General features: G+C 34.6%; 1 non-coding gene across 1 annotated transcript; it reads right to left on the bottom strand.

Annotated features, from left to right (window-relative positions):
• Positions 1–2,699: 2,699 nt before the first annotated feature.
• Positions 2,700–2,784, bottom strand: TRNAM-CAU (transfer RNA methionine (anticodon CAU)). Its single transcript is given in 2 exon segments — positions 2,700–2,735; positions 2,747–2,784. It is a non-coding gene; the product is annotated as a tRNA-Met (tRNA).
• Between the last annotated feature and the right edge of the window lie 12,805 nt (positions 2,785–15,589).

The following is a 15,589-nucleotide window of genomic DNA, read 5'->3' as shown; positions in this document are numbered from 1 at the left end:
GACATGGGTAGTCAGCACCCCAGAATGGCTTGACACGGGTAAGACGGCACCCCAGAATGGCCGCATGGGTAGGTCGGCACCCCAGAATGGCCGTACCGGGTAGTCAGGCACCCCAGAATAGCCTGGCAGTACGTATGTTATGTGTTTGTGTGGTATGTGGTACGTTGGGGGAACTCGCTAAGCTTTGTGCTTACGTTTATAGTTTTGTTTTCAGGTACCTCTGCACCGAAGGGGAAGGAGCCGGCGCGGTAGCGGCACGTCATACACACACCCTTCGATTTCCGCATTTACGAGATTTACTGGGATTGTACTCTGATATTTTGATGGGATGTATGGTTTGACCTTTTAGAACATGGTTGCGATGTGTTATGGTGTGATCAAACAATGTTTTTATTTATTAATGTTTTCTAAAGTAATATTTTAAAATGAAATTTTCGGACGTAAAAATTGGGTCGTTACAATGCAGCTTTAGCTTTTTAAGAGTTTTTAATAAATAGTGACATTTTATTTTGGATAGAGTGTTGCTTTTGTTTTGGATAGAGTGTTTGCTTTTACAGATTCAATATTTGGTTGGACAAATCATATATAAATATTACTATTTATTTTTTAATTTATATGATTCTAACAATATTTATATGTTAATTCTATTTGTATAATTAAAATAGTATATAATATTCTAAAATTTTGGAATATAAATGAGATCGTTTGTGTAGTAAGAATAATTAAATGCTATATATAAAATTTAATAATATATTTAAGCTACATAAATTAGGTAAATAGTTAGGTAAATATAGAAAAAAATATATAAAAGGATAAAATTTGAACATATAATAAAAAAGAAAGGACCAATTTGAACATATAATAAAAAAGAAAGAACCATTGTTGTAATTGTGAAGATCCTTCATTTCAATATACATTTAGGTATTTATTCGGTGGGCCACGAGCCCCATTTCTACAAAGAAATTTAAAACACTTCTATTTCTACCGAGCTTTCTGAAAATTGCCCACTTTTTGCAAATAACTCAAAAAATTCTTAATCTTCTTCACAACTATAAAAATGTTTCTTGGGATAACAACATACATTGTATCATCTTTTGTCTCATCACCAGCTGGCTGACAAGGGAGTGATGTTAGGTATAGCACCACCTCATTCGCCACCTGTATTGGCCACAACTTCATAAATGTTGATTTTCTTGCAAAGATCCTTTTCATCAAAGAACCCTTCATCTACTTTTCTTTTGGTAATATTTGCATCAGCCACGCAACTTGCCTCTTGTTGAATATCATCCTCATGTAACAATTATATTTCAATAGAATCTTACTTAGCATATGAAAGAATCTCTTTTTCTTTCTCACATTCAACCAAACTTCCTAAGATACTCCTTTTCTTCTGGTGAAACCGACTCATATTTTCTCTCAAATTTAGGATGAGTATCACCGTTAACATCCTTACCTCGAACTTGCCTACTTCATCAACTAGGTTTTTAAGATCTATATTATTCAACCAAATTTTGTACAACCAGCTTTTAGATTGTTGTTCCTTCATTAACAACTTGTTTCTTTTATCATATATCCACAAGAACAATCCATGCATAATCATACGATTGCCCGTTTTGTGCGAGTTGATCCAAGCTAATAATATTACTACATAACTTTGTTATGTAATATACCCCTTGAAGAATTCGTTTCTCACCATTCTTACACCGGAATACAATGAATCCTTTGCCCTCAACACTTACTTTTGAGTTATGTCCGAACTTCACGTATCATTGAACTTCTTGGTTGAGATCTCGAAACTTAGTCTTGTCCCTAGTCGTGTGATTACTCGCGCCATTATCGAAATTCCATATCTTAGATTGATTTTTCTCTTCCTTCTCATCCATATTTGGTTTTGGGTTCACATTTTCTTCATTCAAGAACACTTCATCTTCCGGCTCATTGTTGTGTACAACTGCCATTAGTGAAGCTGGTTCATCATCGTTGCGACCTTGGGCTAAGTTAGCTTCTTGTGTCTTTCTCGTCTTGGGTTCTTACATTATGCAGTATAGTGCCCATATTCTTGGCAATTGTAACATTGAATATGACTTTTGTCTCGATTATCATACGTACCATGAGTGTCTTCACCAAGTTCAGTTTGACTACGCACCCTTTCTTCATGAGCTTTCAATCTTCCGATAACCTCCTCGACAATCATCGTTTCAAGATCCACAAATTGCTCGATTGTTGAAGCAATTTGCACGAACTTACATGGTACAACACGAAGCAACTTTTTCACGGTTTCTTATTTTAATCCATGGTAGGGTCGATTTAATATGTGATCTTTAATAACTCTTCTCTGAAATTCTGTTGATTGTTTTGTTTATATGTTGCAAATAGTTTTGTGGTTTTTTGATTTGATAGCAACGGCTTGATACGGATGCATAAGGTGCTTGATGAAACGCTTGGTGGGATTAAACAAAATGATCAACTATCGAAGTTCTTTTTTCAAGGGTCGAAGAGGATATTGTGTTTAAAAAAACTGAAAATGGTATGAAACTCTTCCACTTTTTTTTTTTTTTCTTTCTTTACAACATAAATTCTTACGACTTTTCATTACAAGCAACAAATCCCAATAAAGCATTGTATTTCCGTGTGGCTGATTGTATAAAGCATTGTACTTCCATTTGTACAAAAACTAACAAATGCAGGAAAAAATACTATGGGGTGAGAGAGGCTCGAACTCTCGACCTCAGGATCACTCTTTAGCTATGAGACCTACGCGCTAGCCAACTGCGCCACCACCCCAATGTGAATAAATATATAATTTTGTATATTTCTACGCGCAGATTTATAACAAAAGATAAACCATCAATGCCTGTGATCTCTGTTTTGATTCCCCGCTCAGAACAAATCAACCACGATGGACATTTACTGGTGCTTTTGAGGTACACAATACGTTATCAAATGGTTTAATTTATTTACTTACGTAAAATAACACATCTAATTCTTCTGGTTTCTAAAAATTCTATGCAAGACAAACTCTTAATGTTAGAGGCATCTTTCCAATACTTGGAGATCCTCTACATCGTGTAAGATTTCTCACTACTCAAAAATCTCTTTATATTTCCATATATGTTTTATAGTGCCACATAAGCAATCATATTCCAAAGTTATCTCTAATTTTATGAGAACTCAAGGGAGACACGATTTCTTATTTTATATCATTCCATTATTTGGAAACATGCCGAGTCAACAAGTGCAACAAATGAGCCAATCTTAAACATCTCATTGGATCATGGAAAAGCCATTGGTCTCATCAAGTCCCATGATCGTGTTGTCATTTGCCAAAAGGTTGGTCATGATTCTGTCGTCAAAATTATCGAGCTTCAAGAATAAATCACTAACTCACCTTTTATAAGGTATTTCTGATTCTGCTAATGAACAATTTGACATGTCTGTATAATAAATGTACATATTCTGCAACTATAGCCAGAAATAAAACAAACAGATTATGTCATTTCATTTGAAATATTCATCATCCAGAATGATTCAACAAACTACCACCTAAACTTCATGTATCCCTTTTCCCCCAAATGACCAACAAACAAGAATTGAACATAACATTACAAAAACATCAAAAACAGATCAACCAACAACAAAGCGCTACAAAAAAAACATCAAATGCTGTCTAATTTCTAAAATCTACCCATGTTTTGCTTGAAAATCATTCATGAAAGCAACCAACTTCTCAACACCAGCAAAAGTAAAAATCGAATCCCTCATTCCACCAACCGATGCATGCCCCTTTAATTGAACCATCTCCTCTTTAGAACCTTCCTTCACAAACTCACCTTCCAATTCCGATTACTTACATACCGAGCTGCATGACCAAGCATTCTCCTCAATACAAGGTTTTGCTATTGGGTCGTATCTTGGGTGGTGTTGCTACTTTTCTCGCTCCTATTTTCTTCATTTGAATCATGACTCGTTGCTGAACACAAGGTAAGATATTCAAATCATTTTTAATAGATACCACGAGTCGGGTTTGATGTTGACAAATATCTGCTTTTCGAGTTCACGGCTTGTAACGTCCCGAAAATCTAAGGTAAAATTTTCGTTTTTAAACAATAATCATACAATGAGTTGTTCCAAAACCAATCAAAGTGAATATATTATTTAAACATCAGATTAATATCATACAACAAGCTGTTCCAAAACCGATCAACTCTGGGGGATGTTGTGCAGTCACGTCGGACCCTTTCCTTTTCAACCGAAAGTACCTGAAATCGTAGATATGAAACCGTAAGCATAAAGTTTATTGAGTTTCCCAAAACACCACATACCAAAACATACAAGTGTCATTGGCTACCCCCATGGTCTTTCCTTGTATGGTAATTCAATTGAATCGTATATTGATTTGTGATAAGTACATTGATTTAAATACAGGAAGATAGTAAACTGAAAAGAGATAAGATCTCCTATTCCTACTCTACATGAGTTGCCTAATAGACTAAATCAAATACAACAATTTACACGTATGAAAATATACTTTGGCTATTATCCCCCGGCAAGCTCAAGAGTCGGATGAACTTGTAGCTTGGAACGAAGAAACACTATTCTGTCCTTGGCTAACGGTTTGGTAAACAAATCATCGAGTTGATCTTTAGAGGAGACATGATAGATTTTTAGTTGTCCAGCTTCAACTTGTTCTCGTATAAAATGAAAATCCAATGCAATGTGTTTGGAGCCTGTGCTAATTACCGGGTTCTTGGTCATGAAGATTGCTCCTGCATTATCACAAAGAAGTAACGGAGGACCTGTAATTGGCACTTGAAGATCAGAGATTAGTTGTTTAAGCCACAACAGTTCAGCAGTTGTGTATGCTAATGATCTATATTCTGCCTCCGTGCTTGAGCGAGCAACAACTCGTTGTTTGCGCGAAGTCCAACTGGTTAAGTTTGAACCATGAAAAATGGCGAAACCATATTGAGATCGACTATCATCGTGATCGGAATTCCAGCCGGAATCGGAGAAGGCATGTAGAGCTTTGGCATTTGTAGGTTTGAAATGTAAACAATGTGTAATTGTACCATTTAAATAGCGTAGAATTCTTTTTGCAACTTGCCAATGACGTATTGTTGGATTATGCATGAATTGGCATACACGGTTAACCGAGTATGCGATGTCTGGTCTGGTTATAGTTGCATATTGAAGTGATCCAACAATTTGACGGTAGAGTTTTGGGTCATCGAATGGATCTCCTGATTTTGTGAGATGATTGTAAGGATCAGCTGGAGTGGTCATTGGTGAGGAGAGTGACATGTTGCTTCTAGTAATAATGTATGAGATGTAGGACTGTTGTGATAGAGTGATACTCGTCTTTGACTTTTGAATTTGCAAGCCAAGAAAGAAATGTAAGTCGCCAAGATCTTTGAGCGAGAAAGCTTAATTTAAGTTTGACACAAACATCTGAAGTTCTTGATCATTTTTTCCTATAATTATCAAGTCATCAACATATACTAGGACATATAGTTTTGACTTTGGTGTGATTTTGACAAACAGAGACGTATCAGATTGGCATGCACGAAAACCTGTTAATATGAGATAGGTTTTAAGTTTCGTAAACCAGGCTCTAGGTACCTGCTTAAGACCATACAAAGCTTTATGTAAACGACAGACATGTGTAGGTTGTTGTGGGTCTTCAAATCCCTTAGGTTGTTTCATGTAAACTTCTTCGGAAAAATCACCATTTAGGAACGCATTGTTAATGTCTAATTGTTGAATCTTCCAGCCATGAGAAAGAGAAATAGACAAAACAAGACAGATAGTTGTTGGTTTAATTACTGGGTTGAAGGTATTGAAATAATCAACACCTGCTTTTTGACTGAATCCCTGAGCCACTAGTCGTGCCTTGTGTCTCTCAATAGTACCACCTGATCGCTTCTTGACCCTGTAAATCCACTTACAACCAACAATGTTAGAGTTAGTAGGACAATTAACAAGTGACCATGTGTTATTTCTCATGAGCGCATCATACTCTACTTTCATCGCATCTTGCCAACATTTGTGCTTGACAACTTAAGAAAAAAGACGAGGTTCAACAGTGGGTGAAGAGAGTTGAGTGTGAAACGATTTTGGTTTAAGGGAGTTTGTGCGAGCTCGAGTGACCATGGGATGTTGACTGATTTTAGATTTTTGAAATATGGTAGTTGGAGCTTATGAGGAGATAGTGGGATTTTGAGATGGGGGAGATTGCGTAGGGTTAGATATTGGGGTGTTATTTATTTGAGAGTTAGATGGACTTTGAGAAGTGGGTTACAACAGATGGGTGGGCGGTGAGTTGTGTTGGACGGATGGATTAGATGTAGTTGGGCTGAAGTTATTTGGGCTTGGTGGAGGCGTGATATGTGAGCTATTATAGGGGATATTTGAGTAGCATTTTCGGATGGGGCTGATGGAATAATGGGAGGTGAGTATATGGTAGCGATGGCAGTAGGTGAGTTTATAGGTGGAATGGGTTGACTTTTATTGGTCTCGGTTTGTAAGGAGTGAAAAGGAAATATATCTTCATAAAAAATAACGTGATGAGATATATAAATTTTTGAAGTGGGTGGATGATAACAAATATAGACTTTGTGAGAAGCACTATAACCAAGAAAGACACATGGCTTTGATCTAAAATCAATTTTGTGTTGATTGTATGGACGTAAATAGGGGTAACAAAGACAACCGAAAGTTTTTAAAAACTCATAATCGGGAATGTTTTGATACAACTTTTGATATGGAGACTCATACAAAAGAATCGGGGTAATGGTACGATTGTGTAAGTAAGTTGCGGTTTTAAAGGCATGTCCCCAAAAAATTTGAGGAAGTGATGATTGCGCTAAAAGAGTGAGACCTTTTTCAACAACAATACGATTTCGTCCTTCGATGGCTCCATTTTGTTCTTGTGTGTAGGGACATGACACACAATGTTCAATACCACGAGTATTAAGAAATTTGGACACATTTCGGTATTCCCCTCCCCAGTCACTTTGTACACTTTTTATGTCACACGAGAATTGAGTTTTGATCATTGTTTTAAACGCAAGAAATGTGGAATAAACTTGTGATTTGTGTGACAAAAAATAAACCCAAACAAACTTGGTGCAATCATCCATAAATAGCACAAAATATCTATGCCCATTCAATGAAAAAACTGGAGAAGGTCCCCAAACATCAGAATAAATTAATTCAAAAGGTTTGGAAGATGCAACATGAGAGGTTGGAAGATGCAACCTATGACTCTTTCCTAATTGATAGGAATCACAAACATTACGAAATTTATTTGTTGAAATGGGAAGATGAAACGTTGAAACCAATCTACGCAAAATGGACTCGTGAGGATGGGCAAGTCTCCTATGCCATCCATGCAAAGAAATATGACTTGAATGAAATGCTTTTGGCGAATGAACATTGTGATGTGGAACTCGATATAGACCTCCCTTTTTATCCCCGTGGAGTAGATTTTGTCCCTGAAATGACTTAACAGAACAATTTTTAGGCCAAAACTCCATAAAGACATCATTGTCTTCTGTTAATTTTGACACACTGAGAAGATTTTTAGTAAGTTCAGGCACAATAAGCACATTTGGTAATTTGAGATTAGGTAAAATAGATGAACCAGTATGAGAAATAGACAGATGGTTACCGTTGCCCACTTGCAGCTTGTCATCTCCGGTGTATGGTTCAACAATGTTCAATTTGGTTATGTCAGGAGAGGCATGGTCTGTTGCTCCTGTGTCAAAGTACCAAGATGGGTCAATGACTGTGGATGGACTGTGTTGCTGGACCAGATGTGCTTGGCATGGATTTTGTCTAGGATTCGGTTTTCTAAATGGGAAGTCGGTCTGATTCCCCCGTTGCCAACAGTCTATAGCTTCATGACTAATTTTGCTGCACAATTGACATACAAGATGTCTCTTGTGTTGATCATTATTGCGTGAATTAGTGGAACGGGGTTCCATGTTGCAAGTTGAACCACCAATAGCATAGTTGTGTTGAGACTTTTGAGTGAATCGATTCACAGTGAGTGCAGCTATTTGAGGTTGTGTGACAACAGCAAGTCGGAGATGTTCTTGTTCTAGCCTTGCTTCCTCTTATAGAAGAAAACCTACAAGATCATTTACTGTTAGACTTTCAGTTTTCATCATAAAGGCTATCACAAAAGCCCCATAAGAGGCGTCCAATCCACCAAGAATGTAGCCAATTAAGTCTTCATCATGAACGGGATGAAGATTTTCTGCCAATGAAACCATGACTGACCTTTTTCGTTTAACATACTCGAGCATAGTCATTGAAACTTTTGCTATAGTTTGCAATTAAACCTTCAATTGCATTCAACATGTCCTAGTTTGGGCTTGATACAGAGTTTCAAGCATCCGCCATGCTTCACTGGAGGACTTAGTGCGACCGACCAAAGCCGCTGCATGATCCGCCAATGTGGACTTGAGCCATAATAGAACAAATTTGTCCCTTCTCTTCCAAAGAGTATACTATGGATTTGGGCCAGTTGTCGCCGGTATAGCAGCAATGTCAGGAGTGGTGGGAGCAGCTGGAACGACGGCGACTGCAGGAATATCGATCGTCTTTGATGGAGGCTTAGGATCAAGAACATAATCCTCCAAATCAAATGCTTCTAGGGCTGAAATAATGGCTGTACGCTAGAGAGAGAAGTTGTTTCTATCAAGTTTGATTGAAATTGGTGGTATTTGGAAATTTAGGGTAGACGAAGAGATGGTGGTAGCGAGATTAGAAAGAGAGGCAGAACCAGATGCCATTTATTGAGAGAGAGAAGAAAAAAATTCAGAGTTTTGATAAAAGAAGTAGCTCTGATACCATATGGTAATTTAATTGAATTGTATGTTGATTTGGGATAAGTACATTGATTTAAATACAGAAAGATAGTAAACTGAAAAGAGATAAGATCTCCTATTCCTACTCTATAGGAGTTGCCTAATAGACTAAATCAAATACAACAATTTACACGTATGAAAATATACTTTGGCTATTACCTTGCAGTGTCGAGGGCCAAATCCCGATCTTACATATAGGTGTTAGGGCCAGATCCTCGTCTTTCATACAACTACCAAGGGCCAGATCTTGGTCCTTCATGCAAGCATCACAGAGACAACTACCATTCCACGTATTAAGTAACGGGCCAACATTGGTGCCTTCGACCAATGGATATAGTGAGGAAACACACCTCATAGTCTGAAAGAATAGCTGCACAGATCATTGCTCTAAAAGCTATCTCTACCGATCACCTATACAATTAACACAAACCCAAATCTTATAAATCAAATTACCCAAAATGCCCTTAGGTCAAACTTGGTCAACTCAAATTCAAAGTCAACAGTCAAGGTCCAAAAGTCAATATTTCTTCCCAGCCGAGTACTACCTGCATACCAAGAGAGTACGCCTAGCTACTTTGATGTTGACCAAAAGCACGGCGCTGATAGTGTACACGCAAAGTACCACTAGGTACGCCCAACGTACCTAACCTAGTTATAAAACTCCATTAAGTGCTTATTCCATTATGCCCTTACGTCCAAAACTCAAATTCAAGCCCAAAATGATGTCCTAAGTCATAAAGTTTCCAACTTTATGACTTTGCATGACTATAAGGTGCTTAATCTCCAAACCCTAAGTTCTTAACCCAATAAGACATCACAAATCGTGAATGGAAGGGATAGAAGGGCCAAGATCACTTTCTTATGGTTCATAATAGCTCCATAATGGATAAAGTTTCCAATTTTATCTAATAGAATGGCCCCAACAAACAAGATCTACTATTCAAGTCTCATAGGGACCCAAAATTGAATCTTTTTCAACTTAATCCATTAAGTACAAGAATCCAACCATTCTGAATCAAAATGATTATATGGATAAAATTTACAGCTTTATCCATAACAAGGTCACAAAATTTCAAGATCTAAACTTTATGCACTTAAAGTGACCAAAAGCTCATAACACCCAAAACTAGTTAGATCTAATAATTTCATAATAAAGAGTCAAACTTTATACCTCTAGAAGAAAGATCAAGGTGAAAAAGTCTGGATCTACAAGCTCCAATGCAACCAACACTTATTCAATGAATTCCTTCTTTTCCAAGGTGCACCAAGAACACTCCAAAGAACATGGGTGGCTCAACTAGTTTGGGGGCTCTAAGCGAACCAAAATTTTGAGGCCCTTTGGCATTTACTATACTTAATGTTATAAAACTTCCTTCTTTATCCGAACATCGGATCGACAATAATAAATTAAAAAGTTTATAAATAGCGGAGTTGAAGCCCCTGATTCGTATTTTCTTTTATACATGATTATTGAATATTTGATTAATTTTTCAATCACCAAAACAAGTAGACAAATACAAATGAACAAAAAATAATGAACACAAAATGAACAAAAAGTCCTTGCTTTACCATGATTCCAAGTTAGCAAAGGACAACCTTGAAAATAGTTAAATAGAAGATAATGCAAAAGATAAATTCATTTTTCAGAATTCGGACTCATTCAAACCATTCTATAATCAATGAACAATGGTTAATAGTCGATTTAGGGTTAATCAATGGACAACTGAATTACTAAAAACTAAAAAATAGAAACATGGGACTGGACTTACTGTTTCAATTCTTTTGATCTTTAGATATTGTCCTTGTCTTTTTGAATGACACTATAACAACCTTGAAGTTTTTAGTCTATTGAACAATCAATTGCAGATCAACAATGGAGAGTCAGAGGACATAGAAAGAAATACACAGAGAAGCCAAATGTATTTATTTTTCAGAGAATGGATAATTAATCAAAGAACATAGAAGGAAGAGAAGAAGAAGTAGAAGTGAAGATTGAAGAACAGAAGGTATTTTTTTCATAAACGGTTTCAAAAATTGAGAATGAGAAGAGAAGGAAGAAGAACATTCGCTTTCAAGTAATGGTTGTTGTTTTTTGTGGCATACACAGGTTAACTAAGAAAATATAAGGAATCAAGATTTCTATTTTGTTGAGATATCTTGGGTCAAGTGGGCCCCCTAGAAGTGGGGGACCTAAGCTAGGGCTTAATTATAACAAAAGTAGAGCTGGCCCTACCAAAGCACTTAAAAACCACATTCTTTTTGCTCACAAGGCTCAATCTAGGGTTAGGGTTACAAGATAGGGTGTTGGAGAGGTGGAGGCTAAGAATGGAATGGGTTTGGGGGAGTTAAGGAGCTTAAATAGGGCTCAAACCACGAAAATAAGGTTTGGGCACTGATTGTGTATGCCCAACGTACTTAATTTATGCCTAACGTACTAGGGATGCCCTAGTACGCACAACGTACACGTTGAATACGCCCAACATACATGTTGAGTACGCCCAACGTACACGGCTTAACCAAAACCGCCCACATTGAGTACCCATGTTAATATATTTACAAAAATATTTGATGGAAGCTGCTTGATTGCACCACTCAACATTAATGTGAGCTTGATATCTTTTCAAAAGGGTTTTGTGATATGGAACAACACTTCTGTTGTCTAACTTAACACCCGACTTTTCTATAAAAGATCAATCATTACGCCTCCTATATATAGGATAACCATTTGAATCAAAGGAAGTATTCTCCAAGAATGGTTTCGGGAAGTTTTTTGAACACTTGTTTTCACTCATGCATGGGCATTTCGGATTAGCAAAACCTCATGGACCATGCATCATGAACTAACTGAAAAGTGCATACAATTATGGATCATCATCTTTGTTTGGAATTTCATCCGAAATAACTCAATCAATATGTTCAATGGTAGGGAGTTTTTAATCAGAGTGCATGAATAAACATATATGTATGTGAGGCATACCGTGCTTTTGAAACTCCACCATATAAACAACTATGAAATGATTTAAATAAATATAATATTATAATATAATAAGAAACATAAAAAAACATAATGATAAAACTATTATTGTAATATAATGTACCTGCTTGGACCAAACCCAATAACAGCTTCTTCTTTAAGTCTTTAATCAACGAATCCAACTTAATTTTGAATAATCTAGAAAGGATATCGGGCCTATCTTCGTGATTAAGCATGGTGTCAGCAAGAAACCTTTTAATTTCATACCACTTTGGATTGTATGTTACAATTATGAAAAAATCTAGGTATCCAAACCACTTACAATCGACATGGCATCTAAATAGTTTTGCATCATGTAGCGTGCACCACCCGTAAAAGAAGAAGGAAAGATAACAAGTTTTCTTACATTGGAAATATCACTATTACCATGACTTTGTACGCTTCTTAAAGTTTCATAAGATTCACATCTAAGAACTTTTTGCTAATTGCGTATGGAATATAGTCTCTTAGTTTCGATCATCGTATAAGCATCAACCAGAAAATGTTGCAAAAGCCTTCTTGAATTAATAATTAATGAAAAAACATTAACTCTATCTTGAATTCTATAAGCAAAAATTTCTCTCATCGTACAGTAACGACGTTTGGTATTATTTGAATGATCAACATCCCTGTGAGGTATGTTAACTCTATATCCATCATCTCCATATGGAAAGAGGAGTAGGTACTGAAGAGCAAGGTAAGCATGATGTAATTTGTTTATACATTGTAGACTTCCTGATTTGGTTGTTACGATGATATCTCTATTATTAAGTGCATCACCAATGTCACCAACAATTAAAGAAGCAATCTCACAAGCAATAACTAGGTAAGTTATATGTTCTTCCACCTTGTTGTCTTCTTCCTATAAGATGTAACTTTAGATCTATATGAGGATTTTCATCAAAACAATCTATGTCCATTCTATAACACTTAACAAGCTCATTGGCAACAAAGGGCTTCTAGCCCATCGGTATCTTGTGTTGCCCTCCCTCCTTGAGGTCGAGGGTAAAAGTCCCATTGTGGACATAAATGAAACAATTTAGGAGTAGTTTAGTATATATTTGTATTTTGCCGTTCATAAAAAAAGCTAGTTGAATCCAACATGACCTTCGAAAAGCTAATGATTTCAATATCCATAGAATGAGAAGTTGATGTGCATCCTTCTTTTTGTGTAATGTTAATAACAACGGTTATATGTAAAATTTAGCAACTTAATCATTATATCAAAAATTTAAAAGTAATGGTTTATAAAAAAACTAATAAAGATATACCTGCAAGCGAGTTGTCTATTTGAAACTTCATTTTTAGTATCATATATGTATAGTTGCGAAAACTTTGGTTTGGATCCATCTGTAAAAGACTTCCCATACAATGGTAATTTTGACCTAAAATTTTGAAAACATATGGAGAATTGCCTCTATGAATGGAAGAATCAACTTTTCCACCCATTGAAGTAAAGGAAAACATCGAATTGAATAGAAGAATGTTCTTCATGAAATTTTTTCCTTTTGGATCAACATAATGAAAGAGATTTTGATAATTTGTTGGAGCTTGTTTTAATTAAGGAAGCTTGACCTTTCCATTACCACAACACATGGAATAAGTAGTTTTCTTTCTAGAAGTGTTGCCTTTAAGGGCTTCATACGTCCATAATTGTGCATGACACATCGTACACACAAAAGTCTGGTTCCCATGGTCCAAATAATATGTTTAATAAAATCATTTGTAAAACATTGAAATAAATTAATGTTGCAATGAGTAATATTTTATATATAAAGGAGGAGTATAAATAAAAATTAATAGTTTCCTTTTTGCGACACCTGAAATCAATTGTTGACGGATTTGTTGATCACGTAAATCTTCATCTGATGTTAGGTCCAAAAAGGGTATTCAAGATATATTTGGAATCTTGCTTTTTTATTTATTTTTGTGCATGATAAATTGCTGGAAAAAGCTCGAGTCTACTAACATTGAAAGTATGACAATTAGTATTAGAATTTTAAGGTAAATAGATAAAAAATAAAAAATTTAAAAAGTGAATGCATATTATTATATGTGTACCTATATAGTAACAAACAATACCGTTGGAAATGTTGGACAATGGAGTTCGTGTAGTAAAATTAGAAGGCGATTGAAAAAGTTCTTGATCACCACCAATATCACCTATTGATAAAAGATAAGTTCATATAAATATGTATTAATTCTGGAACAATAAAGAAACAGAGATAATAACATAATATCTTTTTACAATATTTAGAATAATTTTATATGTATAAAATTAAATAGGTAAGATGATATATATCATATATCGATTGGTACGGTGGCCATGTGATTGGATCTTCTTGTATCGAAATAAAATTTCCTTTCTTTTCGTTTTTCTTTAGTGTTGTTCGACAATGGACTGCCGATATAAATATTCGAAGTAGATTGAACACGTGTTTGTTGATATCCACTTGACAAAGTTAGGGGGACATTCTCATTGTTACCAGAAATATTGACAAAGTTGCTTGATGAAGGTGTTAGAATATTAGTAGTTATATTAGAAATCACTGTAAAAGAATATAAAATATGCAAGTCACAATACAGATACATATAATTATAAGTTAACATATAATTAGAAAAATATAAAAAATAACTGTAATGGTATAATCGGAAATGATATATAAGGGATTATAAAATAATAATGTAAAATAAATTGAAAGAACTGCTGATCATCAAGGCTATCATGTGTGACATTAGAACAATAATGTAAAGAAATATTAATTGCAATGTAGCAACGAATGTAGGTAAAACATAATAATATTTAAGATTTTGAGGATCGTGTAAGATGAAAAATATTGTATAAAATAAAAATTAGTCTATACGATAGAAAACGATATACCATTAGACAATGTGGATATATGATTGGATATTTTCTTATCCAAATATAATTTTCTAAGATTTCTTTCTTGTTAGCAACATTAGAAATTGGAGTTCAAATATTCGAAGTTGAAGTAGATTGGAAATTGTATGTTGATATGCGGATGATATATTTGGATTCACATTTTCACTGTCACTACGGATATATGTAGAATTGTTTGAAAATGGTAAATTTTGATGAAGATAACCTACATTGAATATATAATAATAACAATGACTAATTAGAAAATGTAATGATTAAATAAGATAAAACATCAGAAGATATAAAACAATATTTTTTCAACATAAGTTAAATATAAAACATGATTGAAAATGAAAGTAACTTGAGATGTAGATAAAGAATTACCAATTGACATGGTGGAGATAACATTGGATCTTCTTTGATCCAAATATAATTTTCTATATCTGCACCTTTCTTCATGTTCCTTTGAATCCATATTTGTAGCTTAAGAACATAAAAAATTTATGTAATAAAACGTATATCGTCCCTAGTTCCACTAAATTTAAAATTTAAAATCATAAAAATGGAGACATTAATAAGATAAATATGTAGTAGTTAAAAATTGGTAATATTTAAGTAATATATATTTTACATTAATAAAAATTAGTACTTCCAACAAATAAGTGTATATTAACATAATAAATAAAATAAGAATTTTATAATTTTTTTTAAAGATTTATGAATATATATATATATATATATATATATATATATATATATATATATATATATATATATATATATATATATATATATATATATATATATATTAATACTTCCATA

This window comes from Lactuca saligna, chromosome 7, assembly GCF_052625555.1.
Source record: "Lactuca saligna cultivar CGN05327 chromosome 7, ASM5262555v1, whole genome shotgun sequence".
NCBI classification, from domain to species: Eukaryota; Viridiplantae; Streptophyta; class Magnoliopsida; order Asterales; family Asteraceae; genus Lactuca; species Lactuca saligna.
Note: the sequence above shows the minus strand (reverse complement) of the source record. Positions and strands in the feature narration are given on the sequence as shown.